This window comes from Glossina fuscipes, unplaced genomic scaffold (genome assembly GCF_014805625.2).
Source record: "Glossina fuscipes isolate IAEA_lab_2018 unplaced genomic scaffold, Yale_Gfus_2 1, whole genome shotgun sequence".
Taxonomy (NCBI): Eukaryota; Metazoa; Arthropoda; class Insecta; order Diptera; family Glossinidae; genus Glossina; species Glossina fuscipes.
The window spans coordinates 927,376-949,650 of NW_023998415.1; the positions used below are offsets into that span (position 1 = coordinate 927,376).

Sequence of the window (22,275 nt, forward strand, 5' to 3'; positions counted from 1 at the left end):
TCAATTCTAGAACCGCAAGAAGACTGCCTTTGTAAATTCAAATGTTTCTTTTCACAAAGATTTCTTACTACAGCGTACGTCTTTCGATGCATTTACCAAAGTTAGAATCGCACTCTTTAAGCTTTAAATTTTGCGAAATGATGGAAAAAACGGGAAGAAAATATATAACTTAATGAACTGAATTGATAACAAACTCCAATAATTTCATCCCAAACATTTAAATGCTTGGCATAGGCATTGAAAATTTTCAAATAGCTCTCGGCCTAATATCTACTGAAAGGTCATTTTAATGAAGTTAATTAACATAAACTCCCAGCAGGCAAGACATAAGGCTGCATCTACCCTACAGAGCTTCATGTGACACTCCTATCGTTTAATATTTTTATCGTAGCGCTTGGGAAAGAGTTCAATATTTTTTTTTTGGCAATCAATCTTTTTCCCCAAATTCTAGAAGATTGAAAACATGTATAAAGCCAATCAAGTCGAGTAAAAATCATTAGCGTCTGTTATATTAATAAAATGAAACAAGTGAAAGGCGAGAAAGTTAAAGGATAGTCAATCATTAAAAATACATGGAACATAACGGCGCCAGAACCCCAAATATTTGCTCGCAAATTCAAGATCCACTCTTCACAGTGGTGCTTGAGTGGAAACTTGCAGCCATGCATATTAGATTAAACTTATTAATTATAGTAAATTATATGAAATGTAAAGAAAAGAAGAGTAAAAATATGCTTAAATAAGAAAATTTGGGCCAAAATGAGCCCCAAACTTAATTATAAGACAGAAAAAAAAAAAAAAAATAGAAGAGAAATGCCTCGTAATGCCGAAATATGTAAATACAAGTGCATTAGGTTTTTACGTCATAAATAAACAGATAAAACTAATATAATTATGTCACAATGAGGACACAGCCAGTAGTAACCGCTTATATTCTTAGTTGTGACGTCACGTAGAGGCAAAAAACCTTAAAGAAAAAAAAAAAAATAAAAACAAGTGCACTACACATATAAACACTAAACGAAAGAAAAAGTTTCTAAGGGAAACGCAACACAAGCAAAATAGTGAAGGAAAACCCTAGAGTTTACATGCGTGTGAGTATTAATAACGCGGCAGTTCTTATTTACACCAAAAAGTAAGAAACACATTTAGAGCGGCGTACCGCAATGTTTCTATAGAGTCATAAAGTTTACATATGAAGAGAGAAACGCACATTCTGTACATTCTCTAGGAAAGGAATTGTTAAAAAGAAAGGAAAAAGTTCTTAAAAAAAGAAAAGAAAAAAAAACTAGAGCTAATAATGCCTGTTGATCTAAGAGACCAATTAATCGTTTTCGGCCAATGAGTAATGACAGAATACAAGCGCAGTGCGTGAATTAAGAAAAAAAATAGGAAAGAAGCACAGTAGTTCACCAAAGAAAGAAAATATATTTCCGAATTGTTGAAAGCTATTAATGGTTTCGTTCAAACAAATAAAAACCATTCGTTATTGCGATATACAAGTTGAAAGCGAAAGTAAATGTGGCCGAAAAGTAGATGCTTAACAAAGAAGGAAACTGTTATAGACTATAAAGCGGCAATAACAGGTGTGCAAACAATCAATCAAACATCTGGAGAACTTATGCCATTCTTATACTGTTAGATTTAAATTCAACATGGCAAGCACAAGTCACATCACTTGGATATATATGGTGCGAGGCGATCTGATTGAATATTTGCTAGAATTTCGGGTGAACGCTTTTGAAGCGATGAACAACTGGATAAAACGTTGTTCCATATTTAAAACTTGTGCACACGGTCCGAAAATAAAGAAACAACAGTTGCGATCCGGCACAATCAGGCGATCAACCTTCCAAATTAAAACATCTCCGAACTGCCATCCAGACCGAGAAAAAAGATAAGATAAAAGATACGTTTTAAACGTGGCGAAACTGCATAAAATCTTCAAAGACTTTATTCTTGATTTTAGTAATCCTCAGAAATTGGAACGGATATACTATAATGTACTAATAGGGTAGTTATGGTACGTTTGTAGAACAAATTTTAGGAACGTGGAAAATATTCCCGCAGGACATATGGGAGAGAGCCCCTGCGTCAACAAACCCTCATCCAGATGTGAGTGCAGAACAATGAACGCCACAAAATTGTAGCACTGACCACCGAAGCTGATAAGAAAACTTGTCTGTGTTATCCTGTCGGGATTGTGGCCTCGGAAAATAACGATCAAAGATTGTTGCCGGCGGTAGTCATTTGAACCACCCTACAATAAACAGGCAAACCCGGGAAATTTTTGGAGCTGTGCGCATAAGCAAAGGCCTCTTCGATAAACCACAGTTCTAGATGGTAAAGATGAACCGAACATTTCTTATTATATACTAAAATGATCAAATCACTTTTGCGAAGAAAAAAGCAAAACGAATAGCTTAACTGGCGCAGATCATCACAATGACCACACATTGAAAGGAAAAACTGCTGCGAAATATCACACCTCTGTAGACAATAACGAAAGAGCTAAACGCTCGGTGGAATATTAAACATCTCAACCGCATACCACTTGCTGTCTATGATAAGACCAAATTGTGTAAACCGAATGGAATATTCCGGCTCCAGCGCCGAACCGTATGAAATACAGAGCGGAAAACATATCGTCTCACGTTCGATAGCCCGAAATTTTGGCGTATCAGAGGAAAACCAACGTTTGAGTTTGAATGGGAATAATCGATACTGTTTCCTTCTAAGGTCTCGCAAAAAATAATCCAAGCATTTGAATAGTTACCAGTTAGCATTGCTTCTTTAGTACTATCCAAGATAAATTGTGGGTCCATCTATCATGCGTATATTCGCTCATAATAACTATTGTGTAATTTTTTTCTCTACCTCCGTCAGACTTCACGAGTAGTGTGTTAAAGAGAACGTTACATGCTACATTTGTCCGAGAGGTGACGTAAAGAAAGAGCATAACTCAAAACCATCATAGGTGGATGTAGATGAAGACCGATTGGAGTCGCCGAGCAGTGGCAAGACACATAGGAAAATTATATTAACGAGAGTTACCAAGTCGCTAACATAAATTTAATTAGCATGCGCCGCCTACACCTGAAGTCAATATAGCAAAAGGAGCAAGTGTTTTGGCAAAAGTGCAGAAAATGTCTATGAACTATTTTGAAAATATTTTACTATCCGTTTTTCGGATGAGCGAGCTGTGCTTCTCAGGAATAACGCATTGTGGTATAATTGCTAAAAAGAGTTTATGTTAAAAACAAGATGAACTAATGAAAAAGAGTCAAGTTTTTCAAGTTGGGCTTCTCTTAGCCAAGTGCATAAGCTTATTGCAATTCCACAGAATGATCCTTTCCACGAAAATTAGATTTGTGTTATGAACTTCCAAAACATAAGCTAAATTTTACAATTTGTGTTAAATTTATGCGTTTCCAACCATTTAATCCGTTTGATACCAAGAACCTCAATGGTAACATTTTATGCAATTTAGTTGTCATGACGTAAATTAATCGCGTACCGAAAGCTCGTACATTAAGTGTATTTAAAAAAAAAAAATTGCATCTACATTCTGGTTGAGTAATTTGTATTATCCCAAGCAGTACGGAATTACACGCAGCAATGTGCAAAGTTTGTTATCGAGATCCCATGCTATTCGAATGGTACAGTTAGTAGTTAGTGGAAACATCTTTAAATAAATAAAAGGTTTTTGAAATTTTTAATTGCTTTTCGATGCCTATCGTCCAGAAATGTCAGTTTCGTCATTATCATTTTCAATATCAAAAATCAAAGATGTTAGAAAGAGGAATGTATACACAAACTTTGGCTGATGTAGAGTCTTAAATATCACGATGTTTTTAGGATTGGGAAATGTGGTGTTTACGTAAGTTGTGTATTTTTTTTTTTATATCAAAAACACCGCCAAGATACGTCAAGATAATGGATAAAAGTATTCTATTTAAAATACTTTACGGAACCAGCTAATTATTTTTCTCATGTTTCTGACAAGTCAAGGATTGCGTGTTGCAATGACAACTGGCGTGCTGAGGGGTATGCAAAAGAGGACTCAGTCTTTGGATATCATCATCAGAATGGGGGTGCTACTCGAACAGACAATAACTATCCGATTGAAACTAATGAAGTCTGATTAATCGAGTAATCAGTTAACATATTCCAGTTCAGTACTGTTAGCGATTCCTGGGTATGTTTGACTACATGTGAGCGCAGGACATCCTACCATAGAATGACAGCAATTTGATTAATTTTCGTATACTGCATCGGTTCAGCTGAAGCAGCTGCTGACGTTACAGCTATTTCATGATTTCATGGGTAAAGCAATTCATAATATACTATATCCAGCTGGTTCCTCAAAAAGCGAGCATTATGAATATGGAACTTTCTCACATCATGGATATCGTAACGTGTCAATGGACATAGCGAGAGAGAGATAGAGGCAGAGAGATAAAGATAGATTGATACGTTGATGGAGTGAAAGGGAGCGAGGGAAAGAGAAAGAGAGAGAGAGAGAGAGAGAGATACAGAAAGACGAATAGAAGGAAATAGAGAGAGGGAGTGAACTAGAGAATATCAAATGGCGGAGTATATGAATACGGGCATCCCTCCTGAATTTATCCTAACGTATTATAATGTTCTTAACTTTTCGAAAATGTATTTCAGTACGAAATCTTTATTCTTGACCATCCTTTCAAATTCGTCCTTCTCGGTTTTCGCCAGATGGAGATTGCTTTGTCTTCATCGCGTCATCGTAATCAGAATCTTCATTGGAATCATTAACTGCCTCATAAATTTGCTTTTTTTCTTCTTTGTGTTTCCATCAGAACGCGTTATGCGAAAAAGTTTACGAACACAATTAAGATAATTTCCGTTCTCCAGTGAAATGCTAAATGACTTTAAGAATATTTAAGCTGTAAAAGCAATTTTAATTATTACATAAATGGTGTGTAAAATATACAACAATAGCAACAGCCGAAACAGCAGAACCAGCAACAACTTAATTAACACACACTTATTACAAGTTTCCTTTTGTCATAATTTTTTTTTATTTTTTTGTCTAGTTGTTCATTTTTTTTTTTTTTTTTTTTTTTTTTTTTAATTAAAAGCTTAATTGCCCTTTGAAGTAGTTTAAATCTCCTTTTGAAGAGAATAACAAGTAAGCTAAAGTAAAAAAAAAATTGCAAAAAGAAGAGAACAAATTTGGATATAATAAAAAACAATAATAATGAATTCATAATTAAGGCACTAAGAAATAGCTGCAATCGTTTTTCTTTTTTCTTTTTTATTATTTTGGCATCTTAATAATATTTGTGGTTCGTATTTCTTAAAGAGAAAAGATATGTAAAATATTTACACTAAATTTTATCTTACGTATCCATAATCTACACAAATCGCATACTTTTCCAGGGCCATATTTCTTTAGCAACTTATTAACATGATTTTGTGATATTTATTTATTTCACAACTCGAAATTGCACCAAGTCGATACCTACAGTTATTTCAAGGTTATGGATAAGCAGGTGTAAATGTGGAAGAAGTTATAAGATTGTTACGCTAGACTTGTTAAAAGTAGATTACATTCATTTTTATTAAGTTCAAGAAATGGACGAATGGAAGTACGAACCCGCGGTCATGATAAGTCGATTCAAATTTTTACTTTAATCGAGGATACTTACATTTTATCGATATTTTGATACATATTTCTTGTTCTTTCAAATGTACATGCGACATAGTTCCCTTAATCTTGGTTTTCTCTAGCGCCGAATGTGCAAGACATGACAATGTCAAGCTAATCATTACTTATAAAAGTTTCTCAAAATATGCTATAAAAACTTAGGCGTATCTGATAATGATTTGAATATCGTAAATATTTTATACGTTAGGAATAACACATTCGAAAAGTTCTTGCACTAGATGTTTTTTTGTTTCACATGCGTACCCTTCTCTTATTTAAATTTTAAATACATGAAAGTGCAAGTGGTATCGAATTAAAGTTCAAAGACGATTATCACATATTCAAGTTAGAAGCTTAGCGAGACTTACAAGCACAGCGTAATTATAACTTGTACATATTTACTTACGTGTCCGTCTTATTCCAACTCGCTCACTAAAGAAGATGCAGTAAAGCGCTTCAATGTTGCTTTACGTGCGCTAAACATGTTCCGCAAGCTGATCACTGAGTTTGGGGGAAGCGGATTTTAAAATATAGGCTTAATTTCCATTTCTATCACTAGTGTAGATTTCAGAACAAAAATTTTGGGTGTATAATACGAAGAGAAAACAAGTAAGAATATAATACTCGGGCAAGGCCGACTATTAGATATCCTAAACCATCTCACCTAATACAGTTCTTCACTCATTTTGATTTTAATATACCAACACACATTACACATTATGCTCATGCAAAGGCATAATTTTCACGAAAGCCAACATATTAGAGGAATCTTTATATGCGGTGGTATACAAAAAATAGATCTACATAGTCCAAATGTTGTAAGGTTGATTTCTACATCAATTTACTATTATGAACTTATTTCCGTCATGAAATTTTAAAAATTACACCTTTTTACAGCATAAAGATCAAATTTTCTCAGGAACGGTTATATGACAAAAAATGTCCAAAAGCCGTTGCAGCGCGAGTTTTGTCGAGAAATTTTGCCAATTGCATTTTTATTCCATAGAACGACTTTTCAAAATGGGGTGTTCCCCATAGGTGTTCGTCTCTGGATCAAAGCACGTCAGTGTGCCAAATTTCAGCAAAATATCTCCAAAATTACGACCTTTAACACTAATTTACATGAACTGATACCAAACGGACAAATAGGCTTAGATCAAATGAAAAAATGATTCTGAATCGATCGGTATAATAAAAGGTGGGTCTATGTTAAGCCCTTCCGTTTATTACATATGTCCGCACAAAATTTAGTACCCCGTACCACAAGTTATGTAGAATATAAATAGAATTCGCAATTGGAGTAAACAACAAATAAAAAGAATTAAATTGCTAAAGCATTCATTAATAACATTGATTAACTGAATATATATTTTTAATGAATTTGTGATGTGTTTGTGTGTGTGTTGTGATGTAAACAAATAGAACTATTCTGTATAAAGTAGAAACTTAATTATTAGTTAAGTAGCTTTACTTTGTTAATGGGGAAGAATAACGCCTGTACGCCCGTCTATACTATGTATCTTTTCATATAAAGATTTTTGATATTATATCTTATAAATTCTAAACATTGCCGCCGAAATAAATGCAAGAGCTATTAGGAAAAAAGGTAAAAGAAAAATGTTAGAGTTAAAATGAACAATCAAAAATTCTCTAAAGTTTGTTATTAAAAGTCGTTGAAACAAACATTCGTCATCTCTTTGTTTTTTTTTTTTTTTTTTTTTTTGCTTACATCAAATGCAAAATAAGCAAAATAACAACTCGCGACACTTGGACACATAATGCATCTTTTTTGCTTGATTACACCCGAATGTACGTCGACGAACCTGAGGGGCATCAAAATTGTACTTAATATCGAGTTTGGCATATAGTCAATACTTAAGTTTTTATAAAAAGTTTAACCGAAAAACAAAATAGAGAGGCATTAAACAACAATTATGAATGACATCAACAAGACGTGAAGAAAAACGGAATATTCAGACTAACTGTAATAAGGCGATGAAATGAAAAAGACTTAAAACACGCAACTCAACTTAAAAACAGATGTGTGCCACATCCGCATATCTGATGAAGAGAAGCAACACGAAGTGACAAAGTGACAAAGTAAGTATATCCTCCTACACTGAGGGACAAAAGAGCAAACAATTACTATAAATTCGTCATACATGCCTTTACGCAAAAGTGATTTCATATTGAGACCAGACCTCATAATAACAAGGTAAATATCGCACACATATAACGTAACATATCAGAATAAATTACAAAATCAAGAGACGAGTTACCGGCAATGACGAAATCTTAATTTAAATTATAAATTTCAAGCTGTTTATCGAGAGCTCAGTTCTTTAAAAAAATTAATAATTTCTCGTCCACAAGTTATACGCATTGAAAAGGAAAAGGAAGAGAGTGTGGCTTTTGTAGCTTTTGGGCATAAATTTGACATGTGTTAACAGAAAATAGAAATAGAACAAAAACAGTGTAAACTGTTGTATTTCTTCTCGTTGAACACTTGACGATGATGATGAAAACATATCTATAACATAATTTGCATAAACAATTGTTATTATAAAAAAAATATCACGCATGCAATACCAAAAGTAATTCTTTACTTGTGGCGAACTAAGAGTCAACGCAGAGACAGAGGTGTGATGCTCTATACCTAAACGAACCGAGCCTGTGTACTTAAGAGTAAGTACTAGGTTTCGGAAATATGCAACGCACAAAAACAGGTATCATATGCAAGTTTGTATTGATAGCACAAGAGTCACATGCTACTAAACGCGCTCGTAAACATATGCATTTAATATAAAACGTAACGCGTAATATAACATTTTTTGTGCAAAAAACAACAAACGCTCGAGTGACAAGAATGCATGTAATGCATCGATATTTAAACGGGTTTACATGCGACATACTACGCAAAAAGTAATCAGAATAAAAAAAAAAAAACAACAGTCCAAACAAATCGACATAAACAAATCTTTTAAATTCATCAAAAAATACGGGAGAGTAAGCGAAGCAGTTAGAAGAGAAGAGAACGCACAAAGAAAATAAAATATAACTAAAATAACAAACAAGAAGACTGTTCTCTGTGCTTTCCAATGCCAAAAAATGTACTTTTTAAACGCCGAAAGTACTTCTTTGAATTCAATTTCTTGAAAAACAATACTGTAGCAGTTGCTACTCATAGCCAACAGCCAACGACTTTATTCAGACATTTTCAGACATAATTTGTAATAAAACTCGAATTAGACATTTATTAGAAAGAAATGGTCACGGTTATCGAAATTAGTTGGACACTGTGCGTATTTCCAACTTCCGCTTTCCGCTCTAACTGAAGGTTGATTGTGATCTTATACTAACAGACAACGATATTATCTATTGATATATATATACATATTTATATATATATTTATGTTGCAAATATCCATCGAATATATTAATTTTCTTTAGCTTGGATATATAGGCCAATTTTACCTAGTTGTTAATTGTCGTAGCTGCTGAACAATACAACTGTACAACTGTGGGAATCCTTCCGTACTTTCTAGAATTATCCAAGAAAGCTCAATTTTTTCATAGCGAATCTAGATCTATGAAGCTACATCTCATAAGAGGTATGACAAAAATCATATCTGAATGTGCACCCGTATGCCTCTAAGTGAAACAAAAATGAGGAACTGAAACAGACTCAAGGAAAGCAATAAACATGAATTGTTTCTTGCTTTTTTTCGCCCTTTATATAAGTTTTTTTAATTTCGATAAGTAATGTATACAATCCCCGCTTACTGCATTTGCATTTTGCTTTATTCTTAAGAAACCTTTCGTGGCCATACTTTCTTCTCCAGCAAGTGCCGAAATCAATTTGTTTTTTCTCATTCCAATTTTTCCCAAACCTGTTCTATCCATCTTATCAATTGGATATGTTAAGGTGAAGCAGGTTAACAGTAGCTTATTTAAATTTTCGAATTTTCAACAGTTTACCTTTGAAAAGGCTTTTTTTTTGCCTTATAAGAATGTTTTATATACTCGTGAAGGTGAGGCTTTTAAAAATGAACAATATAGTAAGGGAGTAATTATTCTTTATAACCATGCAATGAGATTTTTTCGAATTATCGAATTAATACCTTTCAAAATCGATGGAAGCGACGTTGCCTAAACATAAAGTACTATGCAAAACTCAAAACCCTAGGCTTGGAATACTTATTACCTAAATTGTGCGAATACATTGCTAGTTTCGATATCGTATTCTCGTATTGCAACTGCTTTATTTTAACCTAAATTCATTAATTAAAAAGATTTAATAAAACTTTTTTTCAATTTATATAAGAGATAGCAGGAAATATACGTTTAAAAAAGTACTACTCCCGTCGTATAAAATAATTATCATCTATGGTACGCACAAAAGGATGACGAGAGAAATTGAAAAGAGAAGAAAATTTTTATTATGACTTTGGGAGAAATAGAGAGATGCTCAATATGACAAGAGACCACCGATATTGGTAGAAATCGAGCTAAATATTTGAAAATTTAAAAAAAACAATAAAAGCTCTTTATAATTTTATGTTCTTCTTAAATATATTTAAATAATTATAAACTTTTTAATATTTTGAATATATATAAAAATGATTATTAATTTAACCCCTTATGCGCGTTTTCAATTGCTACAAGGTATGGAAGTGTCTCTTTTAAACAACCGTGCTCTCAGTCTCTCTCTATCTCTCGATTGCTCTCTTAATTCTAACAAAAAATCTCTCAGATATATTTTCTATAGAGCAACAGACACAAATGCATGGTTAAACGCTCGACCGAAACCAGAATTGCTTCCATAGATTTTTCATTGTCGCGTTAGTTTTAATATAAAACCAGAGAATGACAGTTGATTCGAGTACGTTAGCATGTATGGACGTGTTAGTATTAAGGAAAGGAGGCATTATTTATTGACGTTGCATATGCACAAGTGAATGTAAATACATTAAGAAAAAAAAGAAAAACACACAAACTGGACAAAAAAGCCTCAAATAAGCAATTTTAAAAATTTGCTCGACACTGCGGACGGCAAATTAATGTATATATGAAGAAGAAGAAAAATGAAATAAAAAAAAAAAAAAAAAAAAGGAAAGACAATTACGCATATATTAATAAACATGTAATCGGAGGGGTATGTGTGCTAACGTGTTAATAGTTAATTTTCAATTTTAATTAATTTGCCCTTTCGCAAAACATAAAATAAATTTTGAAAAATAATATTGTGAAATGTTTCTTTTTACTTGATTTTATATAAAATCGAATTCGTTTGCATAGTGTTTAATAAAAAGATGCCAGTGAATTAAATTATTATTTACTAAAGCTAAATGGAGAACATATTTTCGCTGCAGCAGCAATACGGGTAAGAACTGTTTAAGGCATTTTCTACGATTTTAAGATTTATAACATTTTATATTGGACATCTGGATACATTCTAATATCAACTGAATTCGTAGAAAGTCTTATAATTTTATGCTTAAAGCCGTCTCTTGCAAAATCGTTCACAACGATCGGATTAATAACAATTTCTGGTGATAATTATTCAATGGTTGCATCGCTTCCTTTTACTGTATATACGCAGGGGTGCGATGTAGAAATAATAATAATTTAATAAATTTCAATTAACCAACTGAAAGACAGCAAGGCAAACAGAAATGTTACGTATTTCGAATTTTGATTGCACGTCCTTTCCGGTTTGCCTCTTCGTATTTTATTAGCAAATCTTTTCAACTCAACTCACTTGATAAACCGCAATAAGCCTTAATAATGCGTTTTTTAGTTGTTAAAAGCCATATTCACTCTAATGTCCACCATTTAATGTGACTGCATAAACAACGCGGTTTTTTCTTAATTATGAAATACATTATCTATGTCAGTGTGCGATAGCTAGCAATGCATTTTAATCAAGGAATATATCGGTAAAATAAATTTATCGTTCCGTTTGTAATACGTAGAAATTTGTATCCGACAAATTACAAACTATATATATTAATAATGCACCGATTTTGCCATATCCGATTGATTAGCTCTAATCTTATTGAACCGTTAAGCGCGCAAAGGTCGATCTGAAAAGCTATCATTAAGCGCATGTTTTGTTGATAGCCACAACTCAGTTTTTCTTCTTCTTTTTCTTCTTCTTCTGAAAGCAAAATATTGCAAATTCTGCATATATAAGATCTACGGAGGAACATTTATTAACGTCAATTTTCAATTCGTCATTCCGTTTGTTTGTCGTAGGGTTAGAGTGCAAATTCTAAGATAGTCCGGAAATTTCGTGCGCTTTTTCGCTATGAAATAAAATCATTTTCTGTTATATAAGCAATACACTTATTTTCGATAAATCGAGTTTTTCTGCACTCTCGCGAATGGTTATCTGTCCATCAGTTTAAATCACAACCTTTAGTTGGTCATCGTCAATAGTCTTTGGTCTCTCAGAACACGGCAAAGCTTTCACTGAAAATTTCACAAAAGGAAATTTTGCAAACCAACTTTGAGAAGTGCGTTTTGTTACAACACATGTTCCATACGCAGAACATATTTCTCTATGTGCTCACTGTGCTGTTCAACGTATTAGTTACACGTTACGCTACTGTAACATAACCGATCACTTTGAAAGTTTTTTACAAAATAAACATAAGCCCGCTCCACATAACTACATATACCTTTCACCCTAATTATCTGTTTAGTTTGCTGAGAAAAGTTATTTTAACTTTGCCTTACATTCGCATAAGGTAATAGAGATTGAAATTCACGACAAGTCGAAATGGCTTTCATACCTGTTATGCTAAATATTGCTAAAACATTTCATTACTGGACTGATATCAAATTGATGTCGGTGTAATTCTTGAAATTTCAACAAAAATATTGATTGATTAAAACTTCGCGCCTGATTGCACTGGTATTCCTTTTATATCTTGGGCTCTACTCTAAGAAGTCAAAGGCCTTACGAGGATTTCTTTACTTGAGGATTTCTGCAAAGAAGAACTTCAACGCCTATAGAAAATAATGGAAACGGGCTTCATCAAAATGTACTTAGCTCTGTTCCAAATCGGCCAAAAACTTATAGAATCATCCCAATATATTCAAATTTTATGATTGTTTTTCTCTCCCCTCCTTTCCTTTTTGCTGAGGTTTGCTTAATAAGGGCATTAAATGATTAAATGACGTTTCTTTCCTATACTCTGTCATTGTGTTTATTATTATTTCCTACTAACTTCACTTCAAAAGTGGATCTATTTAAAACATTTCTCCACAAATTTAATCAGCGAAAGCCCGCCAAAGGTGCTGCATAACTACAAGCATGTGTATAAAATGAATTTCGCTTTCTTCAGATTTTGGGGAGTTCCAGCAGACTTATGTAACTATTGATTGCTACCAGCTCGATATTATTGTTGGCACGATTAGTACTGTGGTACATAAGCCACTTAGCATTAATTGTGAATACCTGCCGCTAAGGTATCATCTTTTATATTGTTCTTGTTAGGGGCTCCTCTGTCCGTGAGTCTTTTCCTTTTGCTTGTTCATTACGGTTATATCTAACATGTTAGCTTCTACACTGGCATTGGCGTGGACAGAGCTGTCTCAGTGTACTCTATACGCAAACTTTTCAACTATTAATTTTGAATTTTAGATGTAATAAGATATTCTGTTTTCCTATAGATTTATGCTGTGCTTTATGTACTGTTGGTACAAGAAAGGTGCATCCTGATATGACATACTAAATGTTTTTGATTGGATTGTATTCACATCGACAATTATCAGGTGTTACGGATGAGTCTTATACAATAGTTTCTCGCTGTAATAGCCTGGCATTGAAGGACCATTATGAGCCTTTCTATTTCTGGAAAGAATTGTCGGCATGTGAGACAATATTTCAAAGTTTAGATGAATATCAGCCATGCATCCGTTTAACCATCCTTCGTTCCTTCCTTCTTTCTGTTCCCTCTTCTGCGGTGATTGTTAAAGGGCTTCCTTGATTACTGAATTGTTAATTGCCTTAATAACGTTAATTATTTTATATTCTATCATTAACAATTAATTACGTTATTAATATCATTTTTAATATTAACATTATCGTTATGATGGTTAATTCACTTTCCCATTCCATTTCTGGTCACAATTTACATGCAGCCAAGCTAAGCAATGTATTATTAGCATTAAAGGCTTAAATGAAGGAAGGCATCATTTCATTATAATATAAGCGAATTTATGTCTTAGCTTTAAACTATAGCAGTGGTGTAGGTCCCGCTTATTTGATTTGGATCATCTGCGTTATGCATTTTTATATCTCGAATATATGTGATTAGGAGGGTGTTCATTTTAAGCAACAATTTTATTTTAAAAGGTATTATCAATAAAAAATTTCATTGTCTTATAAAGAAAGAACTATAATTCATACGTTTGGTTATATTGCGCGGAAATGAAATCCATATCAAATGTTGGATAAATAAAAAAGTCATTGGCGTTTCTCTCAATAAATAGTTTTATATAAATGTGACTTTGGTAAAACTGACATGTTTTATGCAAGTGAAAAGTGAAAGCCTATAGTGTTGTAGCATGTGTTTCTTTAATCGAAAACAAATGTGTTGAAAAACGAGCCAAAGTTGTAGAAAATTCGCTTTATTTTACAATAGATTCAGAATTGATTAGTTAGGGAAGATGTCGCCTTTCACCACGATAATGCCAGACCACACATATCTTCATTTACTCCTAAAAATTGGGAGAGCTTCGCTGAGAAGTTTCGATGTGACATAGCTCGGACTCGCTGGCTATGTCTCTACAAAATTCTCATAATGGCAACCTCTTGACTCAAATTTTCGTTTAAAAATCGTAGAAGTTTCGCAATGATCGAAATATTATTACAAAAAAAGGTGGCACTCAGTTCATTTAAAATATAAGAAAAATTTGGGTGAAATTTAAAAAAATGGAACCACAAAAGTTTTGCTTTACGTAACATTTTTCTTCTTTTTTATCAGTGAAGGAATGTCTTCAGTTCAATTACAAAAACAACAAAATCATGCTCGGATAGGAGATAAGATATGCCGCTTAATGACAGTACATATAGAATAAAGTAAACAGCCTTATCTCACACATGTTGAAAAAAAAAAAAAATGAAAAGGGAAGAAAAAACTAGAAATACAAGACTGTCTGTCTTACTCACCTAACATGTTTGGCAATCATCATCTGCCCTTTACGGCCAATGCCATTTACGTGTAATAATTAGTCTCAGATATGCTTACGGCAAAGAATTAAAAAGAAAAAATTGTGTTGCGACGGTAGACGGGCTGTGAAATTTTAGCATATTTTTTTTTTTTTATTTTTCGTGTAAACTCAAACAAAAGTTGATAAAAACAATCAACAAATGATTGATGGTAATGAATAATACTGCTCTATACTTTGTTTACGCTGCTGCTTAAGTTTTCATAGAAGAATAAACTTCTCTCTCTTTTTTGCCTTCACCCCGCTCAATCACTCACAACCACTCAAAGGATGTCCCTCGTACGTGTATAAACACGATGAGAAGGTTAGGGAGAAAAAAGTGGAGAGAGGATATAAATTGTGGCCATGGTCTAGGATGCAAAGCAAAGGACAAGATAATAAGAAAATGCCGTTGTCCTAGGCGACTGCTTGACTGCTTGACTGCTTTGCTGCTGCTCTCAACACTGCCTATTTCATAGTTACTCTGTATAAATACTCAAGTGCAGCAAAAGTTGCATTAAACCGAATTGAGCAAGCTGAACGCTATTGCGATCTTTAGTTACGTTAAAATTACTTGACGAAACGCCATCTACGTCCTTAAGGTCGTAAGGTTTCAATGAATCAAAGATATTAGACATACTACGCGTACCTTGACTGAATATGAACAAAAGACTTGGTTTGCAATTATAAAACAAATACAAACGCTATAGTGAGCCGCTGCCCGCCATTAACTACGCTACACCACCGTGTTGTCATTCCTAGGGCGACTTTCCAAAATAAGGCTTTTTGTGGGATATGTGGTCCAATTTAATCCAGTTTCAAAAATGCCCGCACTTGGATGAAAATAAATATAAAATATGTATCATCTTTCATCATCGTCGCAAGAATTTGTACATGTGGATTGAGTACAAGTATACATGGATAGACCTAGGACGGACAGATAAGCTTACGTCAATTCAAAAGGTGGTTCTGGATAGATTGGTATAATGAAAGACGGATCTGTCCCGGTTCCTTCTTGGCATTGCAGACCTCCGCACAAACTTAATATACTCTCCACAACAATTTGCATGGGTTGTAATGAATAGTGGTTTTGTTACGCATAACTGTAATATTTCAGTTTGCAAAAAGTGAAAAATTTGTAAAGATTCGCAGAACATAAGATATAACTTACTGTTCGATATTGTGGAAGTGAAGTGAAAACGAAGTGCGTTATATAATAGTAGATCCTAAATGATTAGAAGTGCATAAAAAGGTAACGAAATAGATGCTTCAAAAAAACATAACAGCGTTCTATTATGATCTAAATAAGAAGAAAATATAATATCTGTTGAAAGCTCGTCACATCGAATATCTCACAAAGGCTGGTTGAAAAAAATATAGAAAAAAAGATAAATTGCAAAGCAAAAATTAGGTGCTGTCATCTATTCTGATTATTTTTCCATTTGAAACCGTCATTTAATGAGAAAAATTGGTACAATATATCAAATTAACCAAAGTATATTCCATCATTTGCTACTACGTTTTCCCATCTTTCTGGCAACATGGCGATATCGTGCCTAAAGAACGATGTTGGTTTGGCAGCGAGCCAATTTTGCACTTCCTCAGCAAGTCGAAACCGCGTCCAGGCCAAGCCATGCTGGATTAATCTGAACAAATATTAATTAAAAGACATTATGTCTGGTTAGTAGGCTGAATACGGCTGGGCTTTCCATTCGAGCTGCAACAATGTATCCTTGAAAGCACTTGCAATGTGTAGCGGAGCGTTGTCGTGCAAAGCAATGACTTTGCATCTGTTAGCCGCTACGCAGCCTTTACATCGTTCAATTTGTTCAATTGTCGTTGACAGACATCTGCAGTAAGAGTTTAATTCGGTTTCTCGTAAAACACCAGGACCAGCTAATCCCATCATTCGCACTGCACAACTGTGCAGCAATGAGTATTCTTCTCCGGTGTCGGTGTCGGTGTCGATGTCGATGACTCTCCTCGACTAATCCACGACTTTTTGTGCTTAGGATTGTTTTAGTACATCCACTTTTCATCGCCATTCACAATAGGTCATAGAAAACGTTTTTTTTTTTTTTTGTCTGGCCAGCAATGGAACCCCAATGTTGAAACGGTTCGCATTGACATTTTTCGTCAATTTTCTCTTCTTTTGGACCATTTACACCACATGTTAACGTCTAGGAATAGCTGATTCACTATCACTACCATTACAAAATAATGAATGATTATAATGCAATTTTGAGTGTTCCATGATTGTCGTCTGCGTACACTAAATAACACGATATTACTAAATGATACGCTGTTATATTATGTAGAAAAAGGTCGAAATCATCGATTTTAATCGTTGTGTACCTTGACACTTCGACTTGACAATTTATCATTTTCACTAATAGATGTCACTCGTGATCAGAATACATGGAAGCACTTATTATATATTTCCTTCGAAACAGTACAATTGTCCCCGAATGAATAGCTTGCCCTCTTTTAAGATCGCAAGCGGCCATAAATATGGATAAACATATTCTCATTTAAAAAAAAAAATCTTCGTGTCGAAAGGTAAAGGCCATCTATCTATCTTAGCTTGGCTATATATGATTTGTGGAGATGCGATACATTCTGTGAAAAAGTTTAAAATGATTTTTATGCATAGCGTTCTTAATATAAAGTTCATAAGCTTTTTTTTAAATATATTGCGTTAAAATTGTTCAAAAACGCTAGACATTGTTTCATTTGTTTAACATTAACGATCGTGTTTCTATTTCAAGAATGTGTTTTGTTCTTCCGGAGCCCTCAGAGATACACATCAATGAACTTATAAACTAAATATAGATTTTGTGTAAAGTCCTTAAATGAGTTACTTTTTCCTGTCAGTCTTATCCCCTTCAGCTGCTGGAAATTTAAAATTTCCGTTACGTAACGGGTACGGGATCAGGAAATGATCATGATTTATGCGCAAAAAAATAATAAATAAATAAATAAAAAATAAAAGAATATTATTGACTTATGTTAGTCATATTATAATAGTTATAGCCGAGTTTGAAAATTTTCTTTTTTAAAATTAAGATAAACACGTTCTGATTATGTGATGTGAGATTTTAATTTGAAGAAAGCGAAAGATTTACGTTCAAATACAAATTTTATATTGTATTTAAATGCACTTTTTTGTCTATTTGCAGTTTCGTCACCTAAAAAGTTTTTTCCCGATGCCAGCCCACAAACTTTTACTCTATTTTCTTTGGAAACTAATATTAAGAAGAAAAAAATATAAAAAAAGAAAATAAAAGTATTCACACATTTCATGTGGGTTTGACACGAAAAAATACTTATTTCCTACAATTTCGGTAAAGTTGTTAAACGAAAAATTAGCCACAAATAATAACGAAAACGCCCAAATAACACCCATAAAAAGAGAAGAACAGATAAGAAAGATAAGAGTCGTGAGTGTTTAAACGATTGTTTTTTCATTGTCTGTTTGTTCATTTATTTATTTAGTTTTTTTTGAAATAATGTAACGTCAGTGCGCCAGTTAATAGCGAAAAGAAAGAAATAAAATGAATAAAAAGTTTTCTAAATGGATGAGAAGCCGATTTCATGAGCTTAATGCCAAACATCTTAAACGAGAAGAAGGTAAATTAGTAAGAACAAATTATTCATAGAATTTTTTCTTATTAAAAATAAATAATTTCCATAACCATACGACACATAATGTGTGCGTGTTTTTGAGCACTTTTATTTTTTTCTTAATTGCTTTTTGTTTTTGTATTTTTTCCGGCTTTCAAAAGAATTTGCACTAAAGCTTTCTAAAGATTAAAGTTATCCAGCTTACCTCAAATAAAATACGAGTCATTTATTTACTTGCCAAGTGGACCAAGTGAAACCAATAGAATTCAAAGTAGATTAACGAAGTGTTGGTTCGTGTGTCTGATACTTTCTTGTTTTTTTTTTTTTTTCCAATTTAAACATTACCCCCACTCTATTGCGTTGTCTTCTATTTTGTTGTTCAGTTTGTTTGCTTGTTTTCCTGTAAATAAATCTCTTTACATTCTACGATAAAGAGATATGTTCAAGTTTAATGTTAAATAAACAGAATACCATCATACGTTTACCTTAATACACTTAATTAAACCATTATTTCTTTTATTGTTTGTTTCTTGTCCTGGCGCTTTTAACTCCTCCATGTGTTTATGCTAATAACTGCTCGCCGTGAGCATCATTATGTGCGCCCGTATCTCTATGAATTATTCTACAGCTAAGGTTTTCCTTGCAACCCAAATCAAAGGGAGATCTTAAGTATAAATTTCGTTGTCTCTTTTTATATGGCTGTGCGTGGATAAAGACGATTTTCTCTTTAATTTTATCTATGGTCATGGTTATGACAAGTTTCAGGTTTCTATCTCAAATTTTGGATCTCAATAAAAGATATTAAGTAGACGGAGGGACGGACGGCAGGGGGAGCGATGGTCGAGACTTATTCGACCGATGATTGCTTGTTATACGAGCATAGATATGCAAAATAGAAACTCTAGTTCACGCCTCTATGATGGGAATAGACAGACATTCCCAGTATATTCAATAAATCATTCATATGTATATATATATATATTCATTCATATATATATTTGTATGTAAGCAAAACATTGGAAGGAACTTTCATCTCAAAAAAAAAAAAAAAAAAAAAAAAAAAAAAAAATGAGAAAATACAGAGTAATTCAAGAAAGTCACAAAGGCGGCCAGCCGCCTCTCTGTCTATATTTGCCAGATGTTATGGGTATCAGAAAAAAGCCAATGTTCACAACACCTACACACACACATGTTGAGGCTTCCATTTCTTTTGTCCTCCTCTTTCACTTATTTTGTTTATTTAAGAAAAGAATTAAATAAACGAGTAAGCGTGCTAATACGAATGAATTAAGTGTAAGATGGTGGTCTCTGTGGTGAAGGGATAACAGACACGCACAACCACATGTTTTATTTAACTAAAAGCCATCATTATTACATAATGTCTCGATTTGCGTATTTCCCTGCGTAAATTTGTGCGTATTGGGTTTACGTGATTGCAAATGTAGTTAAAAGTTTTGAAATCGTCATCAACATTCTTAATTTTCATGTTTGTATTTTTTTTTAATTTTCCTTGAAACGTTATAGCCCCACATATGAAAATGTAATGATTGTCGGATGCATGTACACGGTAACAATACAATGAGGCATTCGTACACACTCGAGCATGCATTTGTACGCACGTACGTACATATATAACCGAGATATTACAATTTGGAATGCGATCCTCATATACGTCGCTCTAATCGAAAGTAAAAGACTACCGACAAAAATTGAAAAAATACCATAGAAGCGGCAAAAAAGGAGAAGAAGAACAAAAAGTATTATCATTTAAAATGCATGAAACGTTCAATTCAATTTGCTTGCATACATATAATATATGTGTTACGTGTATAGGAAAGTGGCTAAGCACAAAGCGACACATAGCAGAAGATGTCTGCTGTTTCGCTATGTATCGAACAAGACCACATTCGCTTTTATGCCCACTATCGATGGTATATTGGATTTCTGAAGTGTTTGTTCTAATGCAGACAAATGTTAATTCGAGATTCCATAAAGTCTCGTTCATTGTCTCTTTTCCTTGGTTCGTTTTCCCTTATATTTATCTGTAATTGGCATAATTATGACCTCAAAATGTTGATTATAAATTTATAATAATTAATTGGTCGATTAATGAGACAGAGAAACCAAACAATTTACTTTCCCGGCTTTTCCAAACTATAATCTTGGAGTTACGCAATTTAACTGAGGTTTTTAAATCCGCTAATGGTTTCCGCTCCGTATCAAGTTAAAAAATCAACTAATTGACTTTTAGTTGCCAAAATCTTCTACGAGTCACTCGATTCTACAAAACTCGATTAGTGGGTGGGTGAGTCTATGAACAACGTCTGTGAAGAGAAGAGATCTTTGATTTGTTCTACTATAAATATGATATGGCAGTAATCTTTTTCTTGTTATATCACTTCTGACTCTGTAAAATATCTGGGAGCCTTCTCCTGAGTAATCAATCTAATTTAAACAGGACATTGACATCGTGGCAAATAGCCACATGTATGTATATATGAGCGCTCTTTAACGATTATTATATAATTTTTGTACACTTGCTTAGTATAGGTTCATAATTTCATTGAAGGGTACAAACACACCAAACGATAGCTAAATGTTACATATGTATTTATTTAATCTCGTCATGTTTGCTGTATTGAAAAATAAAAAGTAATAGCAGCAGCAATATCCACACCATCGTAAACAAATTTGAATTTAAGACTTTCGAGTATAAAAACATATATGTAAAATAAACGTGTCAAACTTTAAGTGAGAACACCGAAACATCAACAATTTAAACATATTTCGATTGTTGTAAAGGAAACGCAACATAATAAACTGGGATTACACACGTTTCTTTACTTTTCACAGCTTCGAAAGAGAATCGTTGCAAATTGTGTGCACAGGTTATTAAAAACTTTACTACGTTCCGAGCTAGTAATTAAATTGTAGTTCATGATCCAACAACATTGTTGGGAAAGTGGCGAAGGAGGAGAGAATAATATTCGCGCACACACCTACAATGGTTGAAGAAAACAATATGAACATACCATGCAATAGAGTACCGTCTAGTTGTAATATTGCACTGTACCCGTGCCAAGTCCGTTATTATACATTATATATCACTGTATTAGACCCTTTTTTTCTGCGATTGGTAAAATGTGTCCACTCCCAGAGGACGAAAGATGGAAAATTGTTGGTGCTCGGTTACCGAAAGTATCTGTGGCGAAGACAGATGAACACAAACGAACACAAAGCGTAGTAAAACATCGACGCAATTTAAAGTTAACTGGTAAGCATTGACGAACATTTGAAAAAAATTTTGGTGACATAACACAAAACTGCCGCGACAAATATGACAGCAGGACACTCAAAACTCACTTGACTGATTTTGTTTCGGCAAGAACTCGACGGCGGCTGCAACTGAAAATAATCAAAGTCAATACTAAGTTGCGAAAGAAGTGATATCACGATCCCAAAACATGGACACTTGGTGATTGGGAGAATGTCGTATAGCCCGATGAGTCATCTTTCCCAATTGAAGCGGCATATATAAGAAGGACCCCAAAAAAATGAAATTACAATCCGAGGAACCACCTGCGCACTACAGTTAAGGCCCAACAGTTTATTAATACATATAAATATTCTGTATATGTCAGGTGTTCATATTAGTTCGGGGAAAAAGAAATCCATCATTTTTATATGAACTTCAGGACTTTATTTAACATGCTTCGGATTGTCCGATTTGGGTCAAATATGCACCG

General features: G+C 33.6%; 1 protein-coding gene across 1 annotated transcript in view; it reads left to right on the forward strand.

Annotated features, from left to right (window-relative positions):
- The first annotated feature begins 10,951 nt into the window (after positions 1-10,951).
- Positions 10,952-22,275, forward strand: part of LOC119645370 — a 125,805-nt gene continuing 114,481 nt past the window's right edge. The window contains exon 1 of the mRNA XM_038045554.1: positions 10,952-11,069. The gene's annotated coding sequence lies outside the window, so the exon portion shown is untranslated. The remainder of the gene's footprint in view (positions 11,070-22,275) is intronic.